We start from the raw sequence: 21,848 nt of genomic DNA on the forward strand, positions 1-21,848 counted from the left end.
GTAAAGAGAGACATCTGCAGAGATGCTCAAGCCCAGACACGACTTGCAAATTATGGCCAAGCAAGACCGTAATGAGATGCCAGGAGGTACCCTGACATCTTGCGTTTATTGATGGTTTATCGTCTTCCTCCTCCTATAGGAGTGTAAGTAACTCTGTCTGCTTGTTCATTTCTGTTTCCAGCACCCAGAGTGGAGCCTGGACGCTGCGGGTGCTCAGTTAAGATCTGTTGAATAAATGGATGGATGAGTGAATGAATGTTTAGCAGATATGCCTGGGGAGTCAGGTGTGGCTTGTGGCTGACGCCACTAAGGGTGTCCACCCAGCGCCCCTGTTAGCAGGAAATACCCCTCCCTCCATATGGCTGCACTTCAAGTCACCATGTCCTTAGAACAGGGCCTGTGTCTCTTGTCCTGGTTGATCAGCTGAGGAATGAGACCCTGACTGAGCTGGGCCAGCTCAGTCCCTTCCTGGGACCTTTGAGTAAAAAAAATGAGATAAACAGATGTCAACAGAGAGGGACTTTCTCAGGTGCAGCTGAATCTGTAATGTCACAAAGGGTCAAGGGATGACATGACACCCTGAGCAGGGACCCAGGGAGGCCTGGGCCCTGGTGCTGTCCTCTCCAGGGCATCACGGAGCCCTTATCCCCTAATTAGGTGTCCCTTGTCTCCTTACACTGATTTGAGAAGGGTTTGTTATAATCAGGAGCATCCTGGCCAGTGCAGGACCATCAGCCAGTACCAGGCTCTGGATGCTGAATCCAGAGTAGGCATTTCCTGGCCTTTGAGAGATGCGTCCTGAAAACCCCTTTCCCCTGAACCCAGGCTCCCGAGAAGTGGCAGCTCCCTGAAGTGTCTGCGCACATATGTCCGTGGCTTTTATCTCAACAGAAGACAGCTCCCTCTCGCCCTCAGCGCTCCCCCATCCCCACTGCCAACTCTGGCTCAGCCCTGAGGCTTAGCTCAGGATCTGACCCCAGGAGACCTCAATGTGCCCCAGCTGAGTTACCTGTACCCCTCTCTGCACCGTGTCACCCTCATCCTCAGAGTCCCCATCACACGGCACAGCCCTCTGAGGGCAGGCACATTGGGAATTCCCACAAAGTTCATGGAGGTCAAATGAAGTGTTAGTCACTCAATCCGACTCTTTTCAACCCCCATGGATTGTAGTCCACCAGGCTCCTCTGTCCATGGAATTCTCCAGGCAAGAATACTGGAAGGGTTAGATACTCCCTTCTCTGGAGGATCTTCCTGACCCAGGGACCCAACCCAGGTCTCCCGCCCCACATGGAGGACCCGGTTTTTCTGCAGGAGGACAGATGGGATTCTGGAGCGGAGGCTTGCAGCTGGTGGGACACAAAGCTGGGTCCAGGTGTGGCTTCAGGCAGAACACCAAGGCCAGGGTGCCACGGGGGAGGCTAAGGACAGACTGGAAGGACAATTCCAGCCCTGGCCCTTAACCTGAGGCTAAGGAGGAGTCCCAGGGTCTGTGATCACCTGAACTGAGGCCAACAGACATGCACATTTTTTCTGGATAGAGGATCCAGTGCTTTTGTCAGAATCTCAAAGGATCTGAGGTCTAAGAAAGATCTAAATCACTGTTCTCAAAGGAAAATGTCCACCCTTATTTATAATTAAAGAAATGTACGCTTAAAACAATGAGATACTTTTCACCTATCATGGTGGCTTTCCTCCCTATCTGCCCATGAAAATCTCCCGGGAAATTCTGGGCCAGTGCCCAGTCGCCTTCTCCTCCCCACAAGGGTCCCCCCAACCCCAAACAGAGACAAAACTGTCTGATTTAATCGGCCTGGGATACGGCGCAGGCACTGGCATTTTGAGAAAGCTCCCCAGGTAACTCTGACCGCAGTCAAGGCTGAGAACCAGTGACCTGGAAGATAGCCATGGGCTCTCAATCAGGGATTGTAGCTCGTGCACTGTACCGGAGTCTCGACCAGTGCGAAAGGTCTTCGGAGAACAATCCAGCAATGAATGTGAACTTGACCAGTACCTGCACCCTCTGACCAGCCCGCTCCACTTTTAGGAATTGAGTCTACGGTAGATCTTGCTCCTGAGCTTACAGCTATCCATCCTAAAGCACCACTGCCTGCAGCTCCTGAGAATAAAAGATTGGCAAGAGCCCAAACGTCTCCTAAGAGGGGTAGTTCCATCAAGCAGGGTGCATCCACGCAATAGAATACTCTGCAGCCAGTATGCAATACTCTATAGCGCTCTGTGAACTGACGTGGAAGGATTTCCATCATCGCTGGTGAGAGCAAACCAGGAGCCCAGCTGGGGGTGTGATTTGTGAACATGGTCCACGCACATTTCCATTTGCACAGGCACCCAGATTCTCTGGGAAGGCATACATTGCTAAAACCTCCTAGCAGTTACAGGGGAGAAAACCGGGCAGCTAGGATGGACGGAGGGAACACTTGGTTTTCACCTGCTTCCCCTCCTGTATTGTTTGAATTTTTGTCATGAATATGTATTGCTTTAAAAATAATTAGAAGGTGAAAGAGAGAAGGGAGGAAAAGGAGGGAAAAGAAAAAGAGGCAGCTACTAGGCAAGGAGACTAAGATGCGGGTGACACTGGTCAGAAAATGGGTGAGGGGTGGTAGGCTCCCTGCTCCACATCAGCTTCAGCGTCTCCGTGTGGGTGCAGGTTCGGGGTGGGGGACCTAAATCCCCCAGGCTGAAGTTAGGCCCTGGAGGCAGATGTAGGGTGGGCCAGGGTTGATGTGGGGGTGCAGTGACCTGGATTGATCGGGTAGAAGGGTTGTAGGGACGGCTTGGAGGGCGGTGCCACGCTGATCTCTCCCTCGTGTGCCACCTCCACGCAACCCCGTTAAAGGAAAAATGCGTATCGTGACGCAAACTGGAAGTCACAGGACATACAGCTCATCTCTGCTCTGGTCACAGGGATGACATCCTGCAAAATTCTAGACCCTGGCGAACAGCGGGAGCCGGTCATGCGCACAATGGCCTGCAAACACCGCCCTCTGGTGGTGCAGCCGATGAACTGCGATCAGGTCTACAATCGTGCGGCCTATGTGTTCCGAACTGGAGAAGGAAAAAGCACAATTTAATTCTTAAGTGAAAAGTTCTCAAGGAGAGAAATACCAAACCAAAAAAAACTCATGTTTTAAGCACAGTACATGAGCCAGCTCCCAGTGAACTCTTCTCCAAATATAAAATAGCTCCCCCTGCCAACAAATATATATTCAAATCTTCACGGCAGTAATACTGTAAAGCCTTAAGGAGAAGAAACAATTGAAATCATTAGGCTGTTACATCAATAACTCCTGTTAGCATTCTAGTGAGCATCCCTCCACGCTGTATATAAATATATACACACAGAGACACATCCAAATTTACATCAATGGGAGGATGCAGTAAATATTATTTTGTAGCCTGATTTTTTTCTCTCTACAATACATACTGGACACCTTCACAATAAATACAGGTACCTGATGTGAAGAACTGACTCATTGGAAAAGACCCTGATGCTGGGAAAGATTGAAGGCAGGAGAAGGGGACAACAGAGGATGAGATGGTTGGATGGCATCACTGATTCGATGGACATGAGTTTGAGCAAGCCCCTGGAGCTGGTGATGGACAGGGAAGCCTGGCGTCAGGCAAAACTCAGCAACTGAACTGAATCACCACTTTTAATGTTTTCAATTGTACAAGTTGCAAAAGTATACCCAGAGAATAACACAAATGAAATATTTATGTTTATATATATTTATATATAAATCTTTTAATAACAGACTGATTGAGTGAATTATGGCATATCCATCTGGTGGAATAATATGCAGCTATTAATATAATGTACTGATGTGGCTATGTGTCAAAGACAGTTCATATAATGAAACAAAGTTATAAGATAATATTTACAGAATTATTTGAATATTTATAAAATTTATAGAATAGCTACAGAACTATTTTAGTTTAAAAGAATATGTAGATATATGAATCTATAGCTATCTATCTATTTCTATGTATATGTATATGACTATATCTGGCTTCCCTGGTGGCTCAGATGGTAAAGAATCTGCCTGCAATGCAGAAGACCTGGGTTCGATCCCTAAGTCAGGAAAATCCCCTAGGATCTTCTCCAGTGTTCTTTCCTGGAGAAGTCCATGGACAGAGGAGCCTGGCAGGCTACCGTCCATAGCATCCTATACCTGAGGAGGAAATGTTGCTTGAAGGATACTATAGAAACAATCTTAGGACACATGATTGGGGAGACAAAGGAGCTGTGAAATTTCTATCTTTCACTTTGTCTCTTCCGTATTGTATGATTTTAAAATATATTATCATCTTGATGATATTAGCCTGAATGCACCACGACTTACTTATATAATCCCCTATTGACTGACCTTTAGGTTGTTCACAACTTCCCTACAAGGACCCACCCTGCATATGAGTTACTCATTGTGCATTTCTCTGATTATTCCTCTGGGCCAATTCCTGGGTGTGGGGCTGCCTGGTCAGGTTTGAAACAAGTATCACCCCTGATATTTACTATCAACACATCACAGAGCAAATCTGACATGGCTGTCCTTGGCCTGATGGGGTTCTTAAAGGCATGGTTCTCTGGCTACACTTTGTATTTCCAGAGGCTCTTATTTTGCCAGACTATGGGTCGGGTTCACTGGCTTTTTTAGGCTCAGATGTCCCTCTTGATGCCCTGACTCCATATTTTGCTACAGCTCCACACCTTCTGTCATCCCTGTTCCCTTTTCCCCACAGCTGCCAGGGTAAGTCTTTCCTAGCAGACCCTGCTCTCAACCCCCCAGGACTCTACTCCACACTGGCAATTAACCAAGCTTTGTACCATGGCCCCCGAGCGGCCCTCTACCATATGACCTTTCCAACCTCATGTCTGCCTCCTCTTCCTGTCCTTACTTTGCTCCTGCTACACTGGCTGGCTTGCAGTCCCTGACACCTTAAGCACACACCAGCCCCAGGGCCTTTGCACTTGCTATTGCCTTTGCTTGCTACAGAAAGTGAAAGTGAAGTCACTCAGTCATGTCCCACTCTTTGCAACTCCATGGACTGTAGCCTACCAGGCTCCTCAGTCCCTGGAATTTTCCAGGCAAGAATACTGGAGTGGGTTGCCATTTCCTTCTCCAGGGGATCTTCCTGACCCAGGGATTGAACCCAGGTCTCCCACATTGTAGGCAGCCTCTTTACCATCTGAGCCACCAGGGAAGTCCTGCTTGCTATAGAAAGTGAAGTCGCTCAGTCGTGTCCGACTCTTTGCGACCCCATGGACTGTAGCCTACCAGGCTCCTCTGTCCACGGGATTTTCCAGGCAATAGTACTGGAGTGGATTGCCATTTCTTTCTCCAGGGGATCTTCCTGACCCAGGGATTGAACCCAGGTCTCCCATATTGTAGACAGACGCTTAACCGTCTGAGCCACCAGGGAAGTCCTCCTGCTTGCTATAGCCATGCCCTAAATACCTTCAAGCCTCTCCCTCAATTTATTCATATCTCAACTCGCAGGTTGCCTTCTCATAGAAGCCTTCCCAACCACCCTGCCTTAAAAGGCCCCTCTCCCTTCCCTCCTCAGCCAGTTTTTTTTTTTCTTTCTAGCCCTGAGACTGTATTAGACATGTACTTGTTCACTTGCCTTTGGTGTTTCTCCTTCACTAAGTTATAAGCTCCATGAGAGCAGGGAGCTGTCTTGCTGTCTCCAGTACCCAGGACAGCACCAGGCACATGTAGCTTCAGTGAGGATGTGTCATTTGAATAATATATGTATGCATGCATGCTAAGCTGCTTCAGTCGTGTCCAACTCTTTGCGACCCTATGGACTATACCCCACCAGGCTCCTCTGTCCATGGGGATTCTCCAGGCAAGAATACTGGAGTGGGTTGCCATGCCCTCCTCCAGGGGATCTTCCCAACCCAGAGATCCAACCTGCATTGGCAGACAGGTTCTTCACCATGAGCACCACCTGGGAAGCCTGAGGTGAATGAACGAGGAGCTGATAACATAGACAAGTGAAGTTTGAATAGCCTAGAGATGCCATCTCTCTCATCTGCTCCAGAATGAGGTCAAGTGTGTTTAAATCATCCTTTCAATCTCTGTTGAGCTTTATTAGGAAAATCTGACAGAACCTTTTTAGTGCAACCATTTGGGAGAAAAAATTGCAAATGGGGTATTATTCAGGAAGAAGACTTTCCCTCCAAACCAGAGCAGCACAGCTACCCCCACATACTTGCTCCTTCAGAGAAAAAGAGAAAGGTTAATATTGCCCCATCAAAGGAAAGGAGCCAATTAGCTAGACTGTGATTCAGAAGAAGAATAGAGGTTAATTGCTTGGAGTCCACATGTCTCAAATGCCTAATGCTATATCATTATTTTTTAGCTACATATTATTCATTTCATATACTTAAGTATTCCACCTTATTACTAATTAGTAATTCCTTATCCTTAAATTTTACCCAATTCAGGCTGTCATCATAGAGCCCCCCGTTTTGCCCCAAGGTGTAACAAAATTGTGGAGAAAAAGTTGGCACCTCCTATTCATCCCTTGGCACCTCAGACCCCCACCAGTGTCCCCCACATTCCCCCTCCTCTTTCACCGCCCACTGGAACTCCTTTCTCAGCTTCAGTTGGACTCCAGGTGTTGCTCGGTATCTTCCACATCCCCAGCACTGTTGTAAGCTATTGGGCAAAAGATGTAAATATTCCCAGTTCAGGTGACCTTGTTCTCTCAGAAAGACCCACAACTTGGCACCTTGGAGATGTTAACTGATTGCTTTTCCTGGGTCTGTAAAAATAATAGCAGCAATTATAATAATGATGAGAGCTGTAAAATGCTTTTTGAACATTTTTATGTTGCCAGCGCTGTGCCAATGGATTTTATATGAGTGATTCTAATCCCTATGAAGCGATGTACATCCGTATACATGGGTCATCTGAGCAAATGAATGGACCAACCCCAACCCAGCTTCAGTTCTGCAGCTACTCAGCCTGGGAGAGTGTGTGAGAATGTCATCTTCTCTTTCAGTTTTCCTTTCTGTCACACAGGCTGTCTGAGGCCCCCACTCTCCTGTCCACTGTCCTGTTCTATCCCAGTTCTAGTCCCACATGCCTAGGGAGACTTGAGAGCACCCCTCTCCATTTTGGCTCATTTATCTGAGATTGCAACCACGCTCTTTCCATTTCCTTGTCGAGCAGACATGGTTGAGAACACACAGGATGAAAAACAAGCCACAGTCCCAGTTCAAACTTGGACTTGTTACATGGCTGAAATGCTGCCTTAGGAAATGACACCTTTTGGGGGCTTGTCCCTGGAAGTAGAGCAGCATGATGAGGCATACGTGTGGGGGTGTCCTTTGTGGGGAAAAGATGCTTCTGATGAAATGAACTGGGGCATGGTCTCTTTTTTTCCCACACTCTTAGACTATAATCATGCTTACTAAAGAAAAAAGCAAACAAACAAGCAGGGAAAATGCACAGAAAACAAGAAAAACCATAGAGATTTGGAAAAGGACCAAACAGAATTTCTAGAACTGAAAGAAGTTAGTTAGAACCTCTTGGATAAGAGAATCTTCAGTTAGACCTGAATAAGCTATCCATTCAGAATACAGATCTTAAGAAATTATCCACGGAAAGATAAGAAATGGGAAAATATGAAAAGAGATTAAGAGACACAGAGTACAGGATAAGAAGCTCTATAAGGAAAAGAGAGTGTGCAGCGGCCACAAAAGAAGACACAAGGGCTGAGAGCGTTGCAGCGCAGATAGACGCAGCCACCCCCTGGGTTCACAAAGCCCAGTAAAGCCAAAGCAGGGAAAGCGAAAAGAAATCCATGCCCTGGCACATCATAGGGAAACTGCTGAATACCAAAGACAAAAGGCAGATCTTAGATGCAGTCAGAAGGGAAACAAAGAAGGTTTTCAACCGAAAAACAGACCGAGGATTGACTCCTTATCAGCACAAATGCGTTAGGAGAATGAAAGGATACATTCCATGTGCTGGGAGAAAAACAAGTGTCAACCTAGAATTCTATACCCACTGAAACTACATTTTAAGAACAAGGTGAAATATAGACATTTTCAAACCAACAAAAAACTAAGAGAATATGCCACCAACAAAACCAAGCAAAGGAAACTCTAAAGAATGAACTTCAGGCAGAAGGAAAGTGATTCCAGTTTGAAGATCTAAGATGTAAGAAGGAATGAAATGCAGAGGCAGTTAAATGAATATTGACTGTGTAATGCAACAATGATAATGTCTTGTGAAGCTAAAGAAAAACAAATAGAATTAAAAGACACTACAATACTAGTATGTAAATAAGGAGATGAGACAGGGAGGGTGAAATTAAAATGTCTTGAGCTCTTTGTATGGCACAGAAGGGAAGGTAAAACTATTCATTATCTTTAGATTCTGATAAATTAAGTTGGAATATTGTAATTTCCAGGGTAACCCCTAAACTAATGAAAACAATACATAACTTCCAATCTAGTAGAGGGGGATAGCAAAATGAGAACAAATAATTCAAAAGATAACAAGAAAAAGAGAAGAAAAGAAAAACAGCAAAGAATGAGATGGTAGGTACAGATCTGAATGTATAATGATCACATTAAATGTAAAAGGGCCAGTGCTCATGGTAAAAGAAAAAGATTTTCCAAAATTCAACCATTTGCTATTTATAAGGCTTACAGCAGAACTTAAAGGGAGAGATAGGTGGGAAGTAAGTGTGGGAAAAGATATACAGGGTGAACAAACAGAACGTTAGCAGAAACAATATATATGTGGGGCATAAAGCAAGTCCTAAAAATATTATAAAGGACTGAAAACATGCAGGTCATATCTGTTCACAATTCTGATCTCAATTTACAACTCTGATCACAATTTGTAAACTAGAAATTAATAAAAAGATAAATACTTTTTTAGAATCCATATGTTTGGAATTTTAAAATATATTTCTAAATAACCTTTTCAAGGGGTTCAGGATGTGGTACACGTGTACACCCGTGGTGGATTCATGTTGATGTATGGCAAAACCAATACAATATTGTAAAGTTAAGTAAAAAGTAATATAGTAAAAGATATAATATAAACCAATATATCAGAAAAAATGAAATAGAATACTAATTTTATATATATATATATAAAGTTAGGAAAATTAAATAAATAGTTTTATTTAGGCTTCAGAGACAAAGCAGAGCGGGTCTCTGACCTTGCTTCTAGCCTGCCTGGACACTGCCCTGACTGGGAATGATGGCCTGCTCTGAGTGAAAGACTTGCGGCACCTTAGATAAGATGGGGGAGGAATCTTGAGGTTGTTGAGCCCCTGAAGGCAGCCTGGACAACCAAACCCCAGGCTTAGTAACAATCCAAGTTTACAAGACAAAACATCATTAGCATGAAACCAGGCTTGCAATTTGGTCACAGATGGATGATGATATCAGTCTGTGTCTGTCCTTGGATTATAACGGGAACCCCAAACTGCTATCTTTGAAGTCTCACCCTTGGAGCAGACTGTCTCTGACATTTTCCCAGTTGGGATTCCAGATATGTTTAATATGGGACTTCCCAGCACTGTTTTAGTTTGGATGTTGGTCAAAACACAATTTGGTGATGTATCCTCTGCTGTTTCTATTTCTCTTTTCTTTTAAAGTTAGTCTATTGAAAGTAAGCTCTATAATTCTCTAATAAATATTTGTATTATTTATCCATTAAAAAAAACAACCTTTTCAGAGACTGCCCTGGAGGCCCAGTGGTTAAGAGTCTGCCTACCATTGCAGGTTTGATCCCTTCAGAGAATTAAGATCCCACGTGCAGCAGGGTATGGCCAAAAAATAAAAATAATTATAATGACCCTTTCTTTAAAGAAAAGATGATAATCAAAATTAAGAAAATATTTACAAATTAAACAATAAAGAAAATATTCCATATCAAAACTTATGGGATATAGCTAGAGCAGTAAAGAAATTTATAGCCTTAAATAGCTCATACATTTTTTAAAAAGAAGAAAGGCTGAAGACTAATGAACTAAGCATCTATTTTAGACACTGGATGAAGAAAAGCAAAATAAACCCAATCATTCCTAAAGCAAGTCTCTATGGAGTACAGTCCACACTCAAATCCAAAAATGCAAAATGGGCTTTATTCACCCTGCAGGGCTCCCTCCTACCCCCTCAGGGTCCTTTCCTCTAATGTAGTATTTCCCCAAACACGTTACGCTTTCTGCTGGTGGTATAGAAGATGATTTTTGATAGTATTCAGGCATATAGTTATTTCAGTTTTTTAACATAGTTTCCTCCTACTTAAGAACATGTAATGTAGATTTCCATTTATAGTAGGAAAATAAGATTTCTTTTAAAAATATATTCATTTAATTTAATAAGAGGATTAAATACAAAGAATAATGTTAAATAATAGAATAATGTTATTTAGCAAAAAAAAATCTCATTTCTAAAACAAGAATATGTGTGGAGAAAAGGGAACCCTCTTACACTGTTGGTGGGAATGCAAACTAGTACAGCCACTATGGAGAACAGTGTGGAGATTACTTAAAAAACTGGAAATAGAACTGCCTTATGACACAGCAATCCCACTGCTGGGCATACACACTGAGGAAACCAGAATTGAAAGAGACACGTGTACCCCAGTGTTCATCACAGCACTGTTTATAATAGCCAGGACATGGAAGCAACCTAGATGTCCATCAGTAGACGAATGGATAAGAAAGCTGTGGTACATATACACAATGGAGTATTACTCAGCCATTAAAAAGAATACATTTGAATCAGTTCTAATGAGGTGGATGAAACTGGAGCTGATCATACAGAGTGAAGTAAGCCAGAAAGAAAAACACCAATACAGTATACTAATGCATATATATGGAATTTAGAAAGATGGTAACAATAACCCTGTATGCGAGACAGCAAAAGAGACACAGATGTATAGAACAGTCTTTTGGACTCTGTGGGAGAGGGAGAGTGTGGGATGATTTGGGAGAATGGCATTGAAACATGTATAATATCATATAAGAAATGAATCGCCAGTCTAGGTTCGATGCAGGATACAGGATGCTTGGGGCTGGTGCACTGGGATGACCCAGAGGGATGGTATGGGGAGGGTGGTGGGAGGGGGGTTCAGGATGGGGAACACATGTACACCCGTGGTGGATTCATGTTGATATATGGCAAAACCACTACAATATTATGAAGTATAAATAAATAAATAAAACAGGAATAATAATAGTTTGTTTTATCACATTGTTATGAGGATTAAATAAGTTATATACAATATAATACTTCAGGAATTAATATATCATTGTAAAGCTTTCTAGGGCTTCCCAGGTAGTGCAGTGTTATAGAATCTGTCTGCCAGTGCAGGAGACACAGGAGACTTGGGTTCGATGCCTGGGTCGGAAAGATCCCCTCAAGGAGGAAATGGCAACCCACTCTAGTATTCTTGCCTGAAAAATTCACTGGATGCAGGAACCTGGTGGGCTACAGCCCATGGGGTCACAAAGAGTCGGACAAGACTGAGCAGGCATGCATGCCAAAGCTTTCTAACAGTTGCTGGTACTTAATGAAAACTTCGTAAATATTAGTTATCATAATAATATTTATTGTAATTACTACTTGAATGATGAGAATTTGAAAACCATTAATCCCAATGGCTCAGTGGTAAAGAATCCACCTGCAATACAGCAGATGAAGGTTTGATCCCTGGGTGGGGGAGATTCCTAGAAGGAAATGGCAACTCACTCCAGTATTCTTGCCTGGGAAATCCCATGGACAGAGGAGCCTGGCAGGCTACAGTTCACGGGGTCGCAAAGAGTCAGACATGACCTAGCGACTTAATAACAACGACAACAATCCGATAAGGCTCCAAAAGCCAACGCTGGACCAGTGGCAAGCTCTGCAGGGCAAAACAGAAAGTGAATAAAGCTGGTTTTCACAGTGCCCCTGCCGCCTTCCAGGCCTCCCTGGTGGCTCAGATGGTAAATGATCTGCCTTCAATGTGAGAGACCCAGGTTTGATCCCCTGGAGAATCGAATGGCTACCCACTTCTTGCCCAGAGAATCCCACGGAGAGAGGAACCTGGTGGGATGGCAAAGAGTCGGAGGCAACTAACACTTCCACTCTACGCCTCCTTCCACACCCTCTGTCCCTGGCAGCACTGGCCCCTACTCTCACATCCCCAGCAAAACCAAGTTGTCAGGAATGCTGACATTCACACCACGGGACTCAGGATGTTCCTCTTTGCCTAAAATCTTTGTTTAAAGGAGCGAAAGCCTTTACTATTGGGAGATAGAAAAGTCCAGCTATGGTCTTGCAGCATCCCAGTTGAGGAGAAGGACAGATTTGGGGGTGGGCCTCCCCATCTCGGGGCATCTCCTAGAGGGACACCTTCAGCCGCCGACCTTCTGCCTGAGGTGGAGGACGGGGTCCTAGAGCTGAGGGCAATTGGCCTTCATGATTTGACAAGTGTGATGTCTTTGGGTGTTTGAGGGCTTTCTGCACCAGGAGAACTTCCCGATTGTCCTTTTCAAAATAATGTATCGTTTCCCCTCCCTGTTCAAAGATGATTCTAAGAGATACTCGAGGCTTCTCCACTGCAATTATTTTATTTTCCCTGAACGACTGCTGCTGCTGCCTGGGGCCTATTCTTGAGATCTAGGAAGGAACCCCCAGAGATGCGGAAGCCACTAGGGCAACTTGTATTCTATCTCCTATTTCCTTACCAGGAGCCGACTGACAGCACTGACTCTCTGCAGCCACCAGGGGGAGCTCCAGCTTTCTCGTTGGAGCCCAGGACCCCGCTGTCAGGCGTTCCTCGTTCAGTAAGCAGAACGGCTTATGAGTAACTGAAAGTCGCTCTGTCGAGTTCAACTCTTTGCGACCCCATGGACTGTAGCCCGCCAGGCTCCTCTGTCCATGGAATTCTCCAAGCAAGGACACTGGAGTGGGTTGCCATTTCCTCCTCCAGGGGATCTTCCCAACCCTGGGATCTAAACACGTCTCCAGCATCGCAGGCAGATTCTGAGCCACCAGGGAAGCCCGAACGGCTTGTGGTACCCTAATAAACTCAGGGGGCGTGTCTGCGTAAGTCCTATCTACTTCTACTTCTTGACTGTGCACAGAGCTGCCAGCGTCTCGTTGAGGGATGCTACCTCGTTCAGGGCCCCTTAGGTGGTGGTCCCAAGGTCTTACAGTCTGATGGGGGTGGGGTGGGTAGTGGAAGGATCCACGGACCCGGGGGTCGCTTGCAGTACGGAACCTGTGCTGTGAACGCAGCATTTGCGTTTTGGTTAAGTAGCCAGTGTCACAGGAACACACACCACTCACCCAATGGAGGGGCTAAGGAGGGAAATCGTCATCTCCCTGGAAGGGCTGTACCAGGGAAAAGCTTCCCAGAGGACCAGAAGGGACCGCTGGCTTCAACTAGAAGCCCAGGCAGAGGACACCCCAGCAGAGGGCACAGTCTATGCAGACATGGTGTTTGCAGCTTAGAGCAGTTTTGATGTTTCTGGAGCGACCGTGGCAGAGGCAGGGGAGATAGGCAGGGCCTTCTAAGAGGCTACAGATCCTGGCTGTCATGCGGTGGTGGTGGACCTTCCAGGGCTTTCTGCAGGGGAATGAGGTGATCAAGCCACTCCTCTGCAGGCTGGAGGAGGAAGGATCTGGGTGGGAGGAGGGAGGACCAGCGGGGGAGGGGACTGGCAAGGGGGGCAGGGAAGAGGCAGGAAGCCTGGTAAGGAGGCCACTGCAATGATTCAAAAGCTCGGCTAATATTTTATGATACCAGGGCGACCAACCAGCCTGGCTGACGCAGAACTGAGGGGGTTTCCAGGGCTTCAGATTTCCAGTTTAAAGATCCAGAAAGTCCTGGGTTAACTGGGACAAACTGGTCACCCAATTAGCCACTAGCCACTAATCAGCTGTCTCCCTTCCTCTTCTCACTTGTGATCACAGTCCAGATCAGCAAATCTCAGATGAGTTTTAGTAATAGCACCATCTTTAGGGCTTCCCAGGTGTGCTAGTGGTAAAGAACCCGCCTGCCAGTGCAGGAGAAGCAAGAAACTGGGTTTGATCCCTGGGTTAGGAAGATCCCCTGGAGGAGAGCATGGCAACCTACTCCAGTATTTTTGCCTGGAGAATCGCACGATCAGAGGAGTCCGGCAGGCTTCAGTCCATGGGGTCACACAGCGTCAGGAGTCTGACATGACTGAAGCAACTCAGCACACACACATGCACCATCTTTAAATAAAATCTCACACAGAAATTCAGTATAGGGAATAGTGAAAGGCAGAGCCACTTGGGGTGAAGTGGGGAATGGGGCTGGAGGGGAATTAGGGACCCGCCTGCCCTTCTCATCCAGGCCTAACTCACCTCCACGAACCACAGCCTCAGGCCACCACTGACCTCCACATCAGAGGGCCCCTTACCCCCAGCCTTCTGACTCTACATTCATGTGCTGAACTCAAAGCCCAGCTGACCTCAGATCAGTGTTTCAATTCAATTGTAGACTCTACTGAAGATTAAAATTTAAACCTGCTCTAAAACTGGTCAATCCCTTTGAACTGGAATGAAATCCATATTGTTTCCCTAGTAAATGTCTTGGAATAAAATCCAGTCTGCTCATGAACTGACCTTTACCCAAACAGTCCCATCCTTCTGCTTGAGTTCCAGCCGGACTTGTCCACGACCATCCTCTCTGGCCTGGGCCGTGGGCCGGGAACGCAGTGGACAGGGCAGGGGGCGGGATGCCCACTCACTGTTAGCACTGGGCCTCGTGCCACCCTGGGGGCCTGGCTGCTCCCTCCCACAGCCTGGTCAGGGCCCGCACCGGTCTCCAAAGCTCTGTCTTCTCTTGTACCCTGACCACTGTTCCCCTGCCCCCAACCCAGGGTATCTAGGATGTCTCACTGTCCTGAATGTGAAGCCGTCTGCCATTCCTGGCCACGGACTGGGCTTGCCATGACCCTCAGCCCAGGCCCTTGGGCATCTCGAAGCCTTGACGGGGCTTCGTTCTCGACACAACTCTTGATGCCTCTTCTGCTCACCTCCCACAGGCTCAGGGCCATCCCTTGAAAGCCAGGGCTTCTGTTGGCTCATCTACTAGACAGCATCTTTGGATCCAGCTGCCGGACTGAACATTGCATTTGGAAGCAGGAGATGTGAGTTCTGATGCTAGCTTCCCATGTAACACTGGATGACCTGAGCAAACATACTCACTCACATGCACACACACTCACACCACGGCATCTTTCCTCTCTTCTTACAAGGCCCGACTAAATGGAAAGGGGTCTAGAAACTCATTAGAGAGAACATCAAACCCCTTAGCTTCCAGAAATCTCCTAACGCACTGCCCCACCCCCAGAGGTGGCCCTGCCAAGCCTATACTCGCAAAGTAATGATCTCTTCACTTCTTTGTCTCTCGTCTAGACTGCAGACTCCATGAGGGCAAGGACTGACCTTTTCTCTCTGCCTCCAAGTGGTACACATGGAGTAAGTGCCCAACACGTGTTTAATGAATGACTCACTTCCTTTCATTCAGAAATATGTAGTGAGAATTTATTACGAGCTGGGCACTGGTTTTAGGTGCCAGAAATACAATGGTGAACAGACAGTGAAAAAAAAACCAAAACCTCTTCCTACACAGCACTTAGATATCTCATGGGCAAATGGATACGTGGGTGGTGAAAGTTTCTTGTTGCTGTGGTTTTGTTTGCTTTGCTTTCTTCCCCCCAACAGTATCCATTAGGAAAACGGCTTCCTCCTACACTAATTCCATGTCTCCTTTCTAATACCCACAATGGAAGAGGATGAAATAGGAACCCGCTCCTCCCAGAAAATGAAAGCATGGGAGCTGATAGCTGTGAGCGACTGGATTTTTGCTAACAGAGGGCTCCAGGGTAGAGCTATGCGTGGCTCTGGTTTGGTAGTAGCAGAGTACATTCTGCCAGCAACAAGCTGGTTTTAAAGGGAAAAAAGTTCCTGTGGAAGCCCCAGCCCTCCCACCCACTCATCGCCACCCAGCTCTGAGAGCTGATGACGCCACCCGCTCCAGCCTGCTCCATCAGGGGGCTGCTCACTGACACTTGAGGGGGTGTCACCCAGTCACAGGCCCCCATCACGAAAGGGTTAGACTGGGCAAGTTCTACAGTCCTCTCCAGCTCCTAAGACCCCTCTGTGTCCCAAGAGCAGGGGTCTTGGCTCAGCAGGAAAGCCTCAGGCTCACTCATGCGAACTGAGGTCAACTTTTAGGGGAGAGAATTTGTGAACTTCCCAGCACTGCCCAGCTTTGCAACAACCCCTTCCTGCACCCGCTGGGCACCCCAGAGCCTTTCTCATTCTGTCTTGACTGCCAGCCGAGATCAAGAAATTAAAAAACGCCTTTGCAGTCCACCTCCAGGCCTGACTTCTTAGCTGGAGGGAACAGGGTAATTCAGAGAAAATTTACATGTGCTTGGCACCTCACCCCACACTCCAGGCTGCCCTGAACTAAGTGATGCCCAGCACCTACTAGGTCACACGTTTGCACCATTACTTTCTCTATTCAAACGGAAGCCCCCATGAAGACCCTGTTTGGAGACACAAGGCAAGACCACCATCAGAATATTGAGCCTTGAAAAATTCTCATTTCACTCCTAATGTACCAGAGCTGCAATGGTGGGTGAGGTGAAGAGAGGGATGAGGCAGAGCACAGACGCTTCCAACGTCACACGTCCTTGCCTGGGACACTGCCCACCTACAATTTGCTCTGACTCTCTGTCTTTTTGTCTGTTTCAGAGAAAGACGACTCATGGTGAAACTCTACCAAATAAACAAGCTGTGTTTTAAAGTTTCTGTAAAATCTACAATTTTAGAAAGGCTTGATGTGGTTGACACTAAATTGATTTCAACACATGCTATTTCCGGTCTAATGTTGGGTTCTTTTCATCAAGAGCAAATGTCCTCAATAATGGCTTGATTCTAAGTGAATGGACTCTGTATACATACATAGGAAGCGCAGGCACTCACATCAATTTTCTTCCTTTTTTAAACAAAATGGGATGGCATGTTTTACTTCCCCGAAATTAATTCTCCATAAAGTTTTCTTATATACTCATTAAAGGTTTTCAGAGCCAAATAATCACCTTGCAAACTGAAAATCCTCTTTGAGGTTTCCATTTTAGCTAACAACAGAAGCCTGGTGCTTGCCAAGGTCAGGAGGTCATCTTGGGTGTCAGAGTCCCTGTCCTGAGGGTTTGAGGGAAAACTGGGTTGGGTAAAGTGAATTCCTAGCATCTGGTCACCTCACACTGAAAACTGGACAGCCTGCTTACACTGGATTTAGATTCAAACATTCCCACCATCATAGTAACTCAAAAGAAGGATGGAACGACCGCAAAAATAAATTGCACAAAGGAAAAGGTTCTCTTTCTTATAAACAAACCTAATATTAATATATGTTTGGTTTAAAATGTCTGCGGCAAATCTGTGTGTGTGTGTGTGTGTGTGTGTACTCAGTCACTTAGTCACATCTGAGTCTTTGCAACCCCATGGACTATAGCCGGTCAGGCTCCTCTGTTCATGGGATTTCCCAGGCAAAAATACTGGAGCAGGTTGCTATTTCCTCCTCTAGGGAATCTTCCAAACCCAGAGGTCAAACCCAAGTCTCTTGCATCTCCTGCACTGGCAGGCGGATTATTTACCACTGGGCTACCTGCAAAGCCCAGCAAATCTATATATGAGATCAAATTTCATAAAACTATTCACCAAAAGAAAAAAAAAGGTGATGTAAAAACTGGTGAAATCCTAACAAGTCTTAGTTAATAGTGTACCAACGTCAATTTCATGCTTCTGATAACTGACTATATACTATGGTTATGTAAAAGGCTATCTTTGGGGAAACTGGGTAAAGGGTACGCTGATCATACCAATTTTGTGTACAAAAAAAAGAGAAATGTACAATGAGTGGTTGTACTATCTTTGCAATTTCTACAGCAAAACTAAAAGTTTTAAAAAATACACGGGCTGGGTAGAGTGGAACAGACACTTAGCCACACTGGTGACGGTGTACGTATTCTTCCAGAGAAGAATCTCAAAGAGTCCATCAGAATGCAAAACCTCCTAACCTAGCAGTGCCACTTCAAAGAACTCAGCCTACATAACTGCTTGTACACGCTAGTATAGAACATTCTTTGCACCACTGTTGTAAAATAAAAAAGGAAAAAAAAATTAAACTTCTGTGCAAACATAAAAAGAATAAAGCAGCTCAACACAGAGATATCTGCAGTGCACTGCTAAGTGAAAAACGTGACCGCAAAATCATAGATATGGATAGAAAGATCCTGTTTACCTAAAATCTTATTTATGTGTGTATACACATTCTGGTTGTACAAGTATGGAGAATGTCTGAAATTATACACCCTGAACAGGTCACAGCGATTGCTTCTGGGATGGAAAGTTCTTCATTGGAATGGCAAGAGTCACCTTCAGTTTGTTGGGAACTACTGGGTTGGCCAAATAAGTTTGTTCAGGTTTTTCTATACTATCTTATGGAAAAACCCAAACGAAAATGTTTTGGCCAACCCCATACAACACAGGAAAAATGTGTTGCTTTTAGAACTGGAACAACAACAATAGAAACATAAAAGAAACAAATAAAATGGAGGCAAACTGGGAGGCCAGTGAAAGAGTACAAAAGCCCGAGTCTAGGAAAGGCTGACTTCAAAAGCCACAGGAAAGTGCTGGCTTAGCAAGAGCGACTGTAGCCCACCAGGCTCCTCTGTCCATGAGATTCTCCAGGCAAGAACACTGGAGCAGGATGCCATGCCTTCCTCTGAGGGATTTTCCCAACCCAAGGATCAAACCTGCATCTTTGGTCTCCTGCATGGGCAGGTGGGCTCTTCACCACTAGCTCCACCTGGGAAGCCCAGCAAAGGTGCTATGTACGCCCCAATTCTAACTACCTCTTTGAGTTACTCATCTCAAAGTTTCTCCTGAGTGAGGTGCTGCACACAATATAAACTTTTTTCTGTTGTTAATCTTTTGTTGAGCTGCCCTGGGGGCTCAGTGGTAAAGAACCCACCTGCCAACGCAGGAGATGTGGGTTCGATCCTCGGGTCGGGGAGATCCCCTGGAGAAGGAAATGGCAACCCACTCCAGTATTCTTGCCTGGAGAACCCATGGACAGAGGAGCCTGGTAGGCTACCGTCCACGGGGTCACAAAGAGTCGAACATGACTTAGCAACTGAACAACAAATCTTTCTTTGGTCTAATTTCATGGGGCCCCAGATGGAGAACCTAGGAGGGGTGAAGCAAAAGGTTTTTTTCCTCCAATGCAATATCATCTCTTGGGAAGACAAGGCTCACACAAGCAAAGATAAAGGTACACTTGCTTGGAGTTCATGGGGCAACGCAGTGCAGTGAGGAGAGCCTGCCACTGGCGATGGGAGGAGGCCCTTCAAGAAAGAGGATCCCACAGGCATGTCTCAGCTATGATTTCTGGGTCAGCATCTGATGCCCACACACACGAACAGGACTGGGACACTCTAATGAGACAGGAAAGCAGCCCACAATAGTTTAATCACCCTCCGCTTTAGACCAAGGGTTCCAAGAAAACACCCACCACCTGGAGATCCCGTGTGGTGCCTCTTGTTGCTGGGATGTGTACTCTCCGTACTGTGGGAGAGCCGTTCTCTGATGATACATCCTGTGTCAGCTGGAAACGATCGGAGTCTGAACTGTATTTCCGGAAACCAGCGGTTACCCGCTTTGAACAAAGCACATTTTTGTGCAAAAGACATTCTCTTAAAGGAGCCAAAGGGGTGTGAGCTGGAAGGAGGGTGTCAATACCAAGTTTTCTCCTCGCCGCTTCTTTTCTCGGGTGACCAAGGCTCATTCCTAACCTGCTTCTTACGAAGAGGTCACTTGTAAGTTTCTTCTCCAAGTCTAGACATTTCTGTTTAAATCTTATGCCCTCCCTTTTTTGAAAATGACACAAGTAAGCCATGATTAGGTTTCCTCGGTTAAAGATTCAAAAGGACATTAAGCAAAATGTGAAAGTCCCTTGACCACACACCTCCACCCTCTCCCTGGTGACTCACACGCTTGTGCAACCTCTCGTGCCTTCACTCCCGAAAAGAGAGACACGAGCCTTCATCCACGCTTGGTTTTCTTCTCTCCCCCTTCCCTCTTTTCCTTCCTCTTCCCCGCAGAAATGGGAAGCATGCATCTTTCTTTTAAACCACCCATGACTCTTCTTTTCTCCTCCAAACCATTCCCGGGACTGGCTTCCTGAAGATTTCCATTTCTTTGCTTGCCTGTTTATTGGTTTTGGCTATCATGGATGCTAGACTCATAAAACACCCGTGCGTTGAGTTCTGTCAGGGGTGCCAGGGGTAAGGAGGACTGAGGCTGGGTTGGCAGGAAGTTATTCAAGTCGGCCTGGGGCAGACGGGGCACCGGACCGCTCCATCCTGGGATTTGAGGGGTTGAGCTTTGGGAGGCCAAAGCTCGGGTGTGTCTGTATGCCCTGAATTTCCAGAAGGGGCTGGAGAGCCCATATCCTGCATGGGATCTGCTCTCCCCAAGTCTCTGCAATTCCCAGCTGACTGTACTGTGGTCTCAGTACCCTCATTGCCCGCCTAGGGCTCCCCATTCCCCTCCCCGCGTACCCCTGCCTAGGACCCAGCAAGACCCCTCCGCTGAGGCATCAGGCATGTTTGTGGGAAGAAATGTTCCTGAGTGTTCCCATGAAACCAAATCAAGTGTGTGTGTAGGTGTTCTGTGTTTTTACAAACTCTCCTCCTTGGTTGTTATAAGATTAAAACAATTTTCTCCCTCAGTAAATGCTTCCCTTCAAAACCACTGGAAGTACATAATTCACCAGCCCATTTGTGGCTTCTATTTTCTTGAGGCTGGGAGGAAATCATGATTGTGAGCCTGTTTCCTTCTAAGAAGCTAGGGTTGAGCAGGTGATGGACAGGAAGAAGTAATGTTTCAGTGACAGCTCTGATCAATGTTTCATTTATTTTTGAAGTTCAGAAAAGATAGGTGAGCATCGCAGGTCTTCTGGGAAGGCAGGGATAGTAGGTTTGGAGGTAAATTACTCTCTTATCCTCACTAAATTTAATGGACACTTTCATTAAAACTGCAGGGAATTTTAAGGTAGTTCTAGTCCTATTTTAAAACTATAGTTGAGGATTTTCTTTTTAATGCTTGGATCGTTTTTTGCTGCTGAGAAATCTAAACATTTTAGAGATGGGGTGCATTTTATTTTCCTTCACAATGATGGGGAATCCACGCACACCTGAGGACACAGAAACATTACTTAAAATCATAATGGATTTCAAGGAAAAACGTACACAAAGGGAGAAAATGAAAAAGCTGGCCCGGCAGATCAGGGGGCAGATACCAACTTGGGTTTGTCCTTGAAAAAAAAATTCACCTGTCACTGATCAATGGTGCCAGTTTGCAGTGTGCAATTGAAAAAGCATTCCTGCTGACTGTAAAGGGCTCCTTTTACGTGACTGTTTACATAATTACACAGCAAAACATTGCAATCTTTTGGATTTAATACATGTTTTAACAAGCCCTTCAACTATGGTGTAGGCTTCTATAATCAAATCAAGTCTTTTCAATTAAAACACAATTAGAAAAGGTGTCATGGAGTCAGTGTTACACTTTGCTGCATGAAAAGATTCAAGAATGGCTTGGCTGGAAACCTGAGCTGAGTTATTAAAGATGCCTGAGCTTAAAGGCCACGGTAGACCACCAGGGAGGGCACCCTGGCTGTGGGCCTTCAGTCCTGCAGGACAGACGCAGGTCCTCAGCCTCGGGCTTCTACTTTGTGATTAACTGGTGGACTGCA

The 21,848-nt window shown here is 45.8% G+C and overlaps 1 protein-coding gene across 1 annotated transcript in view; it reads right to left on the reverse strand.

The window, feature by feature from the left end:
• Positions 1-21,848, reverse strand: part of HSPA12A (heat shock protein family A (Hsp70) member 12A) — a 160,767-nt gene that overhangs the window by 114,269 nt on the left and 24,650 nt on the right. The window lies entirely within an intron of this gene.

Source organism: Capricornis sumatraensis, chromosome 23 (genome assembly GCF_032405125.1).
Source record: "Capricornis sumatraensis isolate serow.1 chromosome 23, serow.2, whole genome shotgun sequence".
In the NCBI taxonomy this organism is placed as follows: Eukaryota; Metazoa; Chordata; class Mammalia; order Artiodactyla; family Bovidae; genus Capricornis; species Capricornis sumatraensis.